This window comes from Astatotilapia calliptera, chromosome 8, assembly GCF_964374335.1.
Source record: "Astatotilapia calliptera chromosome 8, fAstCal68.1, whole genome shotgun sequence".
NCBI lineage: Eukaryota > Metazoa > Chordata > Actinopteri > Cichliformes > Cichlidae > Astatotilapia > Astatotilapia calliptera.
The window spans coordinates 22,177,442-22,190,367 of NC_137429.1; positions in this window are offsets into that span (position 1 = coordinate 22,177,442).

A 12,926-nucleotide genomic window follows, 5' to 3' on the forward strand; every position below is an offset into this window, starting at 1 on the left:
GATTTCAATATGTCACATATTGACAGTGGCTCACCGATGCCAATGACATAATTACCCAGCTACATTTCTGAAAGAATGCAAAAGCATTGACATATATTTTTCCTTCTTACAATAGCCCGACGGGCAGGGAAGAGATAGATTTTGGTAGCCCGACTGAAAAAATCGCTAGCCCCAGGACGTCAGGCTAGCGATATTGCAAGCCCTGTATCTGATTGAGGAATCATGCATCTTTGGAAAAGAGAGTTTATTACAGAGAAATGGCTCTTTCCAAAATAAAAGCTATACTATCCGCTTCTTCTGGGCTATATTCTCAGCAGCATAAGGAGAATCATGTGCTAACAGCTGTCTAAATGACTCGGCTAAAGTTAGTAGCATGCTTGTTGTTTTTGTCTTTGCACTAGGATGATGTCGGCGTAAACGTGCAGTCATATTCGTTGTGTTCCCACTAGTGCTTTCAGGTTAATCTCGTTGAAATGACCTTAACACCACAACACGGCAAATCTCCGTTAACGAGCTACCGCCGATCGCCCCGTGCATGGGGCTAGACGGCCAACACGTTAACGAGCTAACTGCGCTAACACACTAGTTCCCACCCATGTAATTGAGCATTGCATGGCACATCCAACATACTGTTTTACTTTAGTCCATGACTCGCTTACCTTCAGGGTCATACGTCACATGAAAACCAAAATAATTCCAAACGCCAGATCTGAATGAGGGTGGGGGAGGTACATGTTGCAAGGAGAGCTTAACTTCTGTCTCGCTAGCTTGCCCTGCGCTCTTCCTTCTGACGATGCTGTCTGTGTTGAGCGCTCAGTGGATCTGCGCTCGACAGTGCAGCCTAGGCGGAGTAGTCGAACACAGATTCACTGAGCGCTCCACACAGACAGCATCGTCAGAAGGAAAGTTGATAAAATAAATTACAAATGTTGTATTGTTCGATACATACGCGTACCGAACCGAAAGCACTGTATCGAACGGTTCAATATCGATACAAATATCGTTGCACCCCTAATATATATATATATATATACATATAGTATATACACTGGGTGAATGTGCAGTAGTAGCAGCAAGCAGGTGAATTCTGTACATTAATATGAATAGACATCTGACTATTTTACAGGATAGACAATATAAACATATTTAAAATTAAAGGAATTGAAATGTACATTGTGCCTTGGTTTAGAGTGTCTGGAAGAGTCCTGACTCAGTCAATTATAGATGATGTGAGAGGGCGGGTGTGTGTGTTTAGGGCACGGATGGCTTGGGGATAGAAGCTCCTCTTGAGTCTCTCTGTCCTTGCCCGGAAGATGTGGAACCTTCTACCAGATTGCAGAAGTTGGAATAGTTTGTTGCCAGGATGGGACGGGTCCTTCAGTATCTGCGCTGCTCTAGTCCGGCATCTCCTGGTGTAGGTGTCCTGAAGCGGGGGGAGAGCAATCCTGCAGCAGCGTTCTGCTGTACGGATCACTCTCTGGAGAGCTTTATGGTCCTTCACACAGCTGTTCCCGAACCACGATGTCATGTTCTGTGTGAGGATGCTCTCCACAGCGCCTGTATAGAAAATCCTGAGGATCTTTGGAGAGACCCTGAACTTCCTCAGTTGTCGTAGGTGATACAGGCGCTGCCTAGCCTTTTTGGTCTGGACCTGAATGTGGGCAGCCCATGTCAGGTCTGAGGAGATGTGGACACCAAGATACTTGAAGGACTGCACCCTCTCCACTGGAGCTCCATTGATGATAATGGGCTTGTAGTCTCTGTGCTGACCCCTTCTAAAGTCCACCACCAGCTCCTTGGTCTTGCTGACGTTCAGCTGGAGGTGGTTGTCCTGGCACCACGATGCCAGATTCTTCACTTCATCCATGTAGGCCGCCTCATCGTTGTTGGAGATGGCACCCAACACCACTGTGTCGTCAGCAAACTTCACAATGGTGTTGGAGCCATGGGTGGCCACACAGTCTGAAGTGTAGAGGGAGTAGAGCAGTGGCGAGAGGACACATCCCTGAGGTGCTCCTGTGTTGATGGTGATGCTGTTGGAGAAGCACCTGCCCACCCTCACCACCTGAGTTCTGCCAGTGAGGAAGTCCAACACCCATGCACACAGACGGCTGTTAAGTCCCAGATCCCTCAGCTTTGTGAACAGTCTGCAGGGCACTATTGTGTTAAACGCTGAACTGTAATCAACAAACAGCATTCGCACATAGTTACCCTGTTTCTTGTCCACGTGGCTGAGAGTGGTGTGTAGGACGTGGGCGATGGCATCCTCTGTGGATCTGTTGGATCTGTAGGCGAACTGCAGCGGATCTGTGGTGTCTGGGATGGAGGAGGAGATGATGTTCTTCAGCAGCCTCTCAAACACCTTCATTACTACCGAGGTCAGTGCAACTGGCCGGTAATCGTTCAGGGATGAGGGTTTGCTGTTCTTGGGCACAGGGATGATGGTGGATCTTTTGAAGCATGTGGGGACCACAGACTTCGCCAGGGACTCGTTGAAGATGTAAGTGAACACACCTGCTAGCTGGTCAGCACAGCAGCGCAGCAGACGGCCGGTGATGCCGTCTGGCCCCGCCGCTTTCCTTGTGTTCACTCTCCTCAGTGCCGCTCGGACGTCATGCTCCGCGATGCTGGTCACCGGTCTCTCGCTGATGACGTCACTGTCCTCGGTAGTCAGGCGGTAGATAGCATTAGCCGCCTGGCTAACCTCGAAACGGGCGTAGAACCGATTCAGCTCGTTGGTGAATGCAGAGTCGGCGTTGATCGGCGCAGTGTCCCTGGCTTTGTAGTCCGTAATGGTGCGTAGTCCGTGCCACATACTCCGTGTGTCGCCCTGGTGGAAGCGGGACTCCACACGTTCCCGGTACCGGCGTTTGGCATCTCTCACCGCGCGCCGCACGCCGTATGAGGCCGCTTTGTAGGCGCTCATATCGCCAGTGGCGAGACCCGCGTTGTAGGAGGCGGTCCTGGCGTTTACTGCAGTGCGGATCGATCTGTCCATCCACGGTTTCTGGTTTGGGAATGTGGTGACTGTCGCAGTGGGGATAATCTCCTCCGTTAGCATATTGACGAAGCATACTGCTACTTCCGTAAACTCGCTGATGTCGACTGCGCATGCTCTGAACATGTCCCAGTCTACGTCGTTGAGTGCGTCCTGTAGCGTAGCTTCTGATTGGGCAGTCCACTGTTTTACTTCCCTCTTGGTCACGTCTTCCCTCCGTATGCTTTGTTTATACTGGGGAATGAGGAAGATGGCGTTGTGGTCAGACTTCCCAAAAGCCGGGTGTGAGACAGCTTTGTAGCCCTGCTTGTATGGCGTGTAGCAGTGATCCAAAATCCGATCCCCTCTCGTTGGACACGAGACATGCTGGTAAAAGTTTGGCATGACTTGTCTGAGGTTCGCTTTGTTAAAGTCTCCTGCTACAATGAGGGCTGTGCCCGGGTCCTTGTTTTGAAGCGAGCTCAGCACATCATGTAATTCGGACAAAGCCATACCTGTGTCCGCTTGGGGTGGGATGTAGACCGCCGTGGCTAGTTTGTATCAGATGATTGAGGAATACAAATTTTTAACAGGGCATCAGAGCCATTGACTGTATATAAAAGATGAAAGTAGCTGTGTGGAGAGGACTTTTAAACCTTGAGTTTAAGATCTTTGCTTCTTTTACGATGGGTATTGTGTTTTTTTTAAGTAGTGTGTGTGTGTGTGTGTGTGTGTGTGTGTTTGGTGTTTGGGTGCTAGCCTATCAGCTAATGCTAGCTAGCTTGGTTAGATTAAAAAGAAAAAAATCTTTGTACAATTAACAACAAAACTACATTATCCCTCTATATGGTTGCTTTAAAAATGTTCTAAAATTCACAAACGTGACAAAATAAATCCATTGTAGTCAAAGTTAAGGTGAAGCCTAGACTGACTGCCACCACTCTCACTGCATTTATATGCTTCTATTCTATGTTATTTATTTTTCTCATGTAGTTTGTGTTTCAATTCAAAATGTATTTGTATAGCACATTTAAAAACAACAGACTTGACCAAAGTGCTTCACAATCGGTTAAACACAAGAGCAAATGACAGAGAAACAAATGTAGATAAATTAGAAACAAATACAGGTAGATAAGAAGGCAGTGAATTAACAATAAAAACATAAAACAGGCCTGATGGTACTCATGCTGAACTCAAATTAAAAGCCAAAGTAAAAAAGTGAATTTTAAGACGTGATTTAAAAGACTGAATAGACTCTCTCCAAAAGTTGATTCTGTTCATCTGGACGTAGCGTTTTGTGGGAGAAACGTTTTGTCACTCATCCAAGTGACTTCTTCAGTCTCAGCTGACTGCAGGTTTCCCCAATCTTATAAACAGTACATTTGCATAATGACTGAAACCAGCCCACTGAAGGAACAATGGGCTGGGAGGTCAGTTCCTTAATCATAATTATGCAAATTCTCATGACCATTGATCAAAGACCACTGATCAAAGACCACTGATCAAAGACCACTGATCAAAGACCACTGATCAATGGCCATGAGTACCATTCACAGAGAGTTGGGGAATGGCTGCAATCACAGCATTGTAAGATGGCGAAAGATGTACCCTTAGGCCCCCTCCTCGATTCAGAGATGGTCTTTCCCTTTTCACGTAAATGGCCTCCTTGACTCCGCGCTCAAACCAGCGTTCCTCCCTGTCCAGGATGTGTACATCCCCATCCTTGAAAGAGTGTCCACTGGCCTGTAGCTGTAAATAGACTGCAGAGTCCTGGCCTGACGAGGTAGCTCTTCTGTGTTGTGCCATCTGCTTCGCCAAAGGTTGTTTGGTTTCCCCGATGTATAAATCCTGGCAATCCTCCTGGCACTTAACAGCGTACACTATGTTACTCTGTTTGTGTCGGGGGACCTAAAAGCCACAGAGACCCGGTGTTTAGAAAAAATGTGTCTCAACTGCTCCGATACTCCTGACACATATGGGATCACTACAGGTTTTTGCTTGGGCAGCGGTTGTCCTTCTCTCATGGATCAGCTGGAGCTTTTTTTAGGCGCCTTTCCAGCTTTGAAAAAGTCCAGCTGGGAAACCAAATTTACTCAGGGCCTTCTTGATGTGCTGTTCTTTTGCCTCTCTGGCCGCTGTGTCAGTGGGGATGGTGTTCGCTCTGTGTTGTAGTGTCCTGATGACACCCAGTTTGTGCTCCAGTGGATGATGAGTCAAACCTTAGATACTGATCCGTATGTGTAGGTTTACGTTACACGTCAGCTTTTAGATGTCCCCCATTACTGATGGAAATCTCACAGTCTAAGAAGGCTAACCTGCCACTTTTCATATCCTCCCTGGTGAATTTGATGTGTCGGTCCACCGAGTTAATGTGATCCGTGAAATGTGGTACGTCCTGAGATTTGATTTTCACCCAGGTGTCATCCACATATCTGAGCCAATAGCTTGGTGGTGTTCCAGGGTAGGATAGAAACGCCCTCTTTTCCACTTCTTCCATGTACAGATTGGCCACGATGGGTGAAACTGGGGAGCCCATGGCACACCCATGTTTCTGCCTGTAGATCTGACCCTTGTATGTGAAGTAGGTGGAATGAAGACAGTTCCAACAGCAAACACACTTGGTTGATGCTGAGAGTGGTCCTGTTGCTGAGGTTGGTGTCATCCTGTAATCTCTTACGGACTACCTCCAACGCTTACGTGACTGGGATGCAAGTGAAGAGAGATGTAACGTCGTACGAGACCATGGTTTCATCTGCCTCCATAATGACATCTCTCACCTTCTCAACAAAATCCAGGATGTTCTGGATGTGGTGTTCAGAGCTGCCCACCAGCGGGTTGAGGATTGAAGCCAAAAACTTGGAGATGTTATAGGTGACAAAGTCGATCATGCAGACAATCGGTCTTAAAGGAGCACCCTGTTTATGTATTTTCGGTAAACCATACAGACTTGTGTAGACTCCCCTGGGTACAGCCTGTGGTATGAGGTCAATAGCCTTGTCTTGTTCTAACTGCTTCAGACAGTCTATCGCCCTCTTCCTGTAGCCACTTCCTGGGTCTCGTTTCAGGAGCTCATTTGTATTTTCATCACTGAGTAGTGACAAAAAATTTTTATAATAGTCTTTCTGGTTTAGCAATACTGTGCACCTACCCTTGTCTGCCGGAAGGATGATAATGTTGTTGTCATCACTAAGTGATGTGAGTGCCTTCCTCTCCTTCATGGTGATGTTGGATATTGGGGGCTTTGCATTGCTGAGACAGGCCGAAACTTTCGTCTGTAGTTGCTCTGCTTCCACTTCTGCAATATTGTTGTTACGAATTGCTTTTTCTGTGGCTGTGATCAGCTCCACTAGCGGGATTTGTCTCGGTGTGACAGCAAAATTCAACCCTTTAACAAGGATGTTGAAGAAGTCACTTGGATGAGTGATGAAAAGTTTCTCCCACTGAAAACACTACGTCCAGATGAACAGAATCCTGGATGATTGAGAATGCATCAAGACTGAATAGACTCTGTTTGAAAGAGACTTCTTCTTCCCCCACATCGCCAAGTACTTGTTTATAGAGGATAACTGCAACACTCTATGGTCAAGATCAATGTTTTGAATTACCGCTGTATGAATAAAATGGAATTCACCTAAAGTGAAGAACAAATATTTCATCAATCATGACAGTAAATCCATAAACTGACTAGAAAATTAATCTCAGTTGTGCAGCTGGAAATTATCAAAGTGACTCATTTGCAAACGCCCTTACTGACCAGCAAGCTTTAGGTTTGCACAATAAGGTAACAGTCAATAGGAGCAGAAGCCTTAGAATTACAGTGTATAACTTGGGAATTTCCAGCTTTGAGCAGAACAGCATGTCTATGTCTACCTGGGGTCAGCAAATGTGGATTTTCACTTGCATTTTTGGTTCACCTCTTCCTGTCAGGCCTGTGAGTACTGCGTATTAAATTGATCCTGTAAAAGTTCAGAGTTTGCCGTTCATTGGGGAGGATTAGTGTAAAAATGTATGATGTCCACTACAGTGGTTTTGCGACACAGAGAAAAAAAATTGAACGTCGTACATTCAATTTGGAAGGTTACATAAAACAATATGACTGACATCCAGTCTCCATGACAATGTTAGGACCCCTTGGGCATCTGTGTCTGTCCAAGTTTTCAAATCCTCTCTGCTGTGGAGTCAGGGTCATCCTGGGACTGTCTGTGGGGGAACAGAGTGTAGAATAAGACTTGGACGAGTGACCGCAAACACAGCGCTCCCGGTGAAATTCCACTGTCAAAAGGGGCTTTTTCCAGGCCTGGTGCACCACAACCCTCCGGAGACCCTCTGTTTACTGTATTTGCAGAGACTGAGAAAGAGGCAGCCCATAGCTGCACTACAAGTTCTCTATTAAAAATGTAAGCCCTTAAAACAAAAGTGCAGTAGAAAAATGATAAATGCCTACGTTTATTATTTACGGCACCAAAAACTGAAGGTTTGTGGGGGGGGGGGGGGGGGGGGGGGTTAACACTGCACTCCCTGCGGTTTCCTACCTCCTAGACAGGAAGTGATGCATTTTACAGTTGTACAGTCTGCTCACCACAGGTCAGCTGCATAAGAGAAGAGCGCCACCTACAGAAACCAGAACTTCAACAGGGGAACCTTCTGGAAAGACTGTCTGATTGTTTTGCCATCCACACTTCTGCAGTGCAGAAATATTAATGTCAAGCATCTAAAAAGTGGGATACAATAGAATCCCAAGTACTTTAACAGGTCTATAACACCCCTGCATTCCCTTATTTTGAAAGGGCTTTAAAGTATGTTTATGAAAGTCAGTACTTTTATCAGCTTATGAACTATAATTCCTACAAAAGCTATGAGGCAAGCATGTGAAAATGCTAAAATGCAACGTTTTTCCACTAAAAAGGAATTTTTGTACTCCACAACTCTTTCCCTGAACCTCTTTATTTCAGCAGTACTGTTTTTGAGAAACACACATCCTGTAAATCACGCAGTGTTTCATCCACCTCTGCTGGGACCAGCTCACTCAAGTGTTTGCTTTGGAGCACAGCGCCATCCTGTGGTAAAGAATTAAAGAAAACCAAACAAATATATATCCTTATTTCTGGAATAAAACACATGCTTCATTTGTATAATAGTTTGATTTTATTCAACCTTTTAAAATCATGTTTTAAAAAGAAGTCAGCACAAAAATGAACCCAACAAAGGTATAATTATTTTGCAGATGTTATTCAAGACATATTCATTAAAAGATGCTTGTTTTTTTCTATGCACTTGGATGGTGTGGACAATTTCAAAAATGTGTATTAGGATCTCTCTATTTTTCTTTTTTTCCATTTCCTTTTTTGAGTGCTTTACATATGGCTGCTCTTGTGCCAGAATAATTAAAGTTTTTTAATAGTAATGTGTGGAGTGTTAATAGCCACAAAAAAAAAAGAATTTTAATAAATATCGCTAGCTTGTTATGGCTTTTATAACCAGCTTTACATGGAATTTAATTCCTGGGTATCATGAACATATGTCCCTGATGTCACATATTTATTTCAGTCAAGTCTTACATGTTTGCAGATACGCAGCACTATTCCAAGGAGTTTGAGACCAGTACTGAGTGTGTGTGATCAGTGTCCATTTGCATTGCTCGATTGAAGTTCGACACATTGAGAGTGCTCAGACGAAAGAGGCTAAACGGCATCTGATGAGAACACAGACTGTATATAAAAGCTGGACGTAGCCGCAGTGACCTCACCCCTAAGTTATGACCATCAAGGATTTTCGTGTTTAAAACGAGAGGTGGTGCGTAATAAACATAAACATGAATTTGACTCTTAATAAACACAACTTACAAAATGAACATCAGACTGTATGAATGTAGACTTGAAACTAGTGACTGAGCCCATAAAGTTCACCAGGAACATGTTTAGTGAGATTGTAGATCATGGGAGAAGTAGGGGGATTTTCATGCAAAGATTCTATGCAACTGGATTTCTGCTACACTGACAGTAGCTGCCCCCTGCTGGATATATAAGAGAATGCAGGTTTAAGGCACGTTCACATTGTCACTGTTAAGACCTGAAAACTATGTCCATGTTTTTTATACAGTCTGCAGTTGAGAATCACCTCAAAGTGTGGTTAAAGGATTTGCTCTCAAGTCCCCGCCCATTTAAAAACATCTCCAGATGCTCAAAAATATCATAAAGTTGATTTAAGCTCTACTTTATCACATTTTTGAGTGCTTGACGTCACGTAAACTGTGATTACATTTCACTGAAAAAGATGAGTCACTGGACTCAACTCAAACTAAGGGAGGTGAAGTGGTTCAGGACAGAAAGGCGGGGGCTAAATAAACACACATGCTGCCTGTGCTGATGCATCTTCACAGATTATCTTAAATCATCTTTATCTTGAATTACCCGCTGTTACTCTAAGAGTGAGCTCCAAAACACAACTCGACTGACAAACATGTATTAGTGCTTAATCTCACGCCTCAGAATTGGAATTTTATCTCATCTTTCCTCTTATTCTAAGGTTGAGAGGATAAGTTATCTCCTTATGGGAACAGATTTCAGTAACTTGTATCTAATGAGACAAAGAAAAGACTATTGCGAGTGGTAACATTTTTCTCTGGGTTAGTTCACAAAGCTGCAGAGCAGTGATTAGAGCAACAACGCAAAACACAAACCTGTCCTAAATTCTGTCTGAACTATATGTGCAACAGCATTTCAGAAAGACTGATAACAAGAGAATTTCCAGAGTAACCCAAGAGGGGTGTGCTACGGCGCAAGATTAATGTGTTAGCGAGGTAAGCCAGTGTTTTTAGGCTCCCCTTTAACCTGGACAAGGAACGGTTTCCCATTGACGACTATAGGATGAGAAATCTTTTTATGCAACCACAGTCGTGGCCCCCTGGTGGCCGTTAAAAACAATCCCAGTTTAAGGCACTTAAGTGTAGGCTTCAGTTGTTAGTCCTACAAGCCATGTCCATATTTTATATGATATGGTGAGTGTGCACAGAGCCTGGTTTAACAAAGACATTTAATAAAAATAACCAAGGTTGTGACTAGGGTTCTAGGTTTAGGGGACTAAATAATGCAATAACTAAATGTCTGGCTGTGCTTTGAAGCACACTCCTATGATGCAACCATACAGATATTTATACTTTGCCTTTAATTGGCATATTGAACCGTTAATGGGAGGGGATGGGCTTTAGTAGTTTGTATACTGTCGATCAGGGGTCCTGTTTGCAGTTCTCTGAGGGCACCTTAAAGCACTTTACAGTGTAATAACATGTGGTCCCTTTAATGTCGGACAATGGTCAGTGCTCAAAGTCTCAAAGACATTAATAAAGAGGACAAATTGAAGACACGGAGCAAGCAAACAAGCTTACTTCAGCAAGAATGGCATAACAGGAGATGCCATAATTAAAACTGTCAGCAGAGCACCCTCAAGTCCGACGACACCAACCTTAACGGCCGAGATGAGCGCCGCAGAATGCTAAATGGACACTAAAATGAAACTGTGTAGGCAAATTTTAATCTTTTGATATTTACTCTAGAAATATTAAGAGCCCGTGGTGACGGGGCGGTCAAGGCGACAGCTAGCAACACATTTTAAAGAGACAACACAAACACAGGTGATTGCAGCACTGCAGATTGTACCTTTTGACAATACTCATGGCTGGTGCTGTTGGATATCAGCAAAAAGCAGAAATCAGACACGAAACTGATGAGGTCTATGTCTATTGTATTGCACATACAGAGACAAACGCTTGTTCAAGTTTGCATACGATAGTTACAAAACATATCCCTTTAGGAACCACAGGTAAAAGGTGAAGGAAGAAAGAAAAACATCCTTAAAACACACACAAGTTAATGAACCACAAGGCTGAAAAGTGGCTAGACAAAGAGAGAAGGAACATCATCTCTCTGCTGTGGCTCAGGTCAGTTTCATTACCTCCACGATGCTGATGATGCAGGATATTTGTGCGACAGGAGCGGAGAATGAAAACAAAGCTCGTCCAGCTGTGGACGTTTGTGACAGTGAACCAGCTGATGCGTTATTCTGCAACGTGACCTGGAACTGATGCACAGAGTGCTCTTGTATCTTTGGCTTTCCTCCTTTGTGTGCAGAAACAGGACAACAGAAAAAAAAAGTAGCTTAAATGCACTTTGAGTTTGAAATGAGTCACTGAAGAAAAGAAAAAAAGAAAATCAGCTGGGGTGTGCTACGCAGTGACATAAATGTCATGATCAGGATTATGGCTTTTATTTTTCCTCCCATACAAACAGACTCTTGTGCAAACACACTGCTCAGGAAAGCAGTCTCATATCTCTGATTGCAAATACAAGAAAGGGTGATTGTGATAATAAAGCACGGTGTTTTTCACACCGAGTGATCCATGGCTATTATTCAGGCAAAATCATCTTCACTGAGCTCCAGTGTGAACACAGCCACAGAGATTTAAAGTGGATTCAGATGGTCCAGCATGAGGGGGATGAATGTGGGGCTGTTTTGTTTGTAGCTCATCAATCTGGGAGTCCAGCCTCTGGGGACAACATCTAATTTTTCAGGGATTCCAGCATCAGCCAAGCTTATTTTGTGCACTGGTCATCACTTATGAATACTGTTAAATTTAAAAAGTTCCCAGATGATAGCTAATGCTCTCCACGGGTACATACAAACAAAGGCTGCTTAAGGTGAGCGAAGTCGAGTGAACTCTGGACTGCTAGCAGCTATAAATAAAAAGTGAAAATGTTCCACTGCCAAAGATCTTGCAGCTCGTCTGCAGATTTACATACAGATATCAGATCTCACTCGTTTGTTTCCTCTGGTGACCGCTGCGGCTGGCGACAAACCTGATGGCTCTCTTCCCTCCAAACAATTATTGTTGCTCTTCAAGAGCCGGTTAGAGTCGGGGCATGAACACTAACAGATGTGCTATGATGTAAAGCAAACAGGCAGTGCGTGCTCACCGCTCAGTGTGAAACTAAGACAGACAAACAAGCTCGAAAAAACCTCTCCTTGTTCTCTGAATCGACACCAGCTTACAGGAAAGCCACCACAGAAAAAAAACATTCTCGCCTTGAAGCACAGATTTTGGTTGGTTTTATTTTTAGCTTTCCAGTCAGATCTGTGAAAATATGATTAAATTAAAATTTGTTAAAACTCCAGCAGTATTAGTACCCCCCTAAAAAAAAAATCCCATAAAGCAGCATGCTGCATTTCCCTTTCCCTGCCTGCTTAAGACCATACCTCGCCTACTGCCATACGCTGAGTTTGCTATATGCAAAATGAATGCTTAATTCCCAAATCCACCTTTTTTTAAATCACTCTGTGGGGCCTTCCTGCCACACAGAAGGCCTTAAACAACTGCTTTTACATGAGACGCAAACTGGACATCGTGTGGAAATCCCTGGGGTGTGCTTGTAAGCAACAGTCATGATATGTAGGGGATCACCAGTATGGCCAGTTTTACTGAAGGGAGAAAAAAAAAAGAAAAGAAGAAATCAGCTTGAGCTTTTTGTTTTCACTCGCCGCTCCGTATCATACCTGCTGGTGAAGAGAAAATGCCCTTTTCCCCTCCTTTCTTTCTTTTATTGTTCAGCATTACCAGACCACATCGAGAGCAAAAAAAGCTGGATTTACATTCATCCGGTGGTGGAAGGGGAAAAACAAAACAAAACAAGTGACCATAAACAACTGATCTGATCAAATTTAATAAGGCCTGTGCTGCTCCCTCCTGCTGGTCAGGGCGTCACTGCGCAGTCAGCAATGCAGCGGTTAAGACGACACTTTTTTCAAGGGAATTCCGCTTTCCCTTAAATCAATGACGTGATTCACTTAAGCTATGACTTTTAGTCCAGTCTCGACTCTCAATGCATCGTATGGGTCAGCTTCGTAATCTTGTCGCACACCCCCTCCACACACACACACCCACACACAACCATTCTCT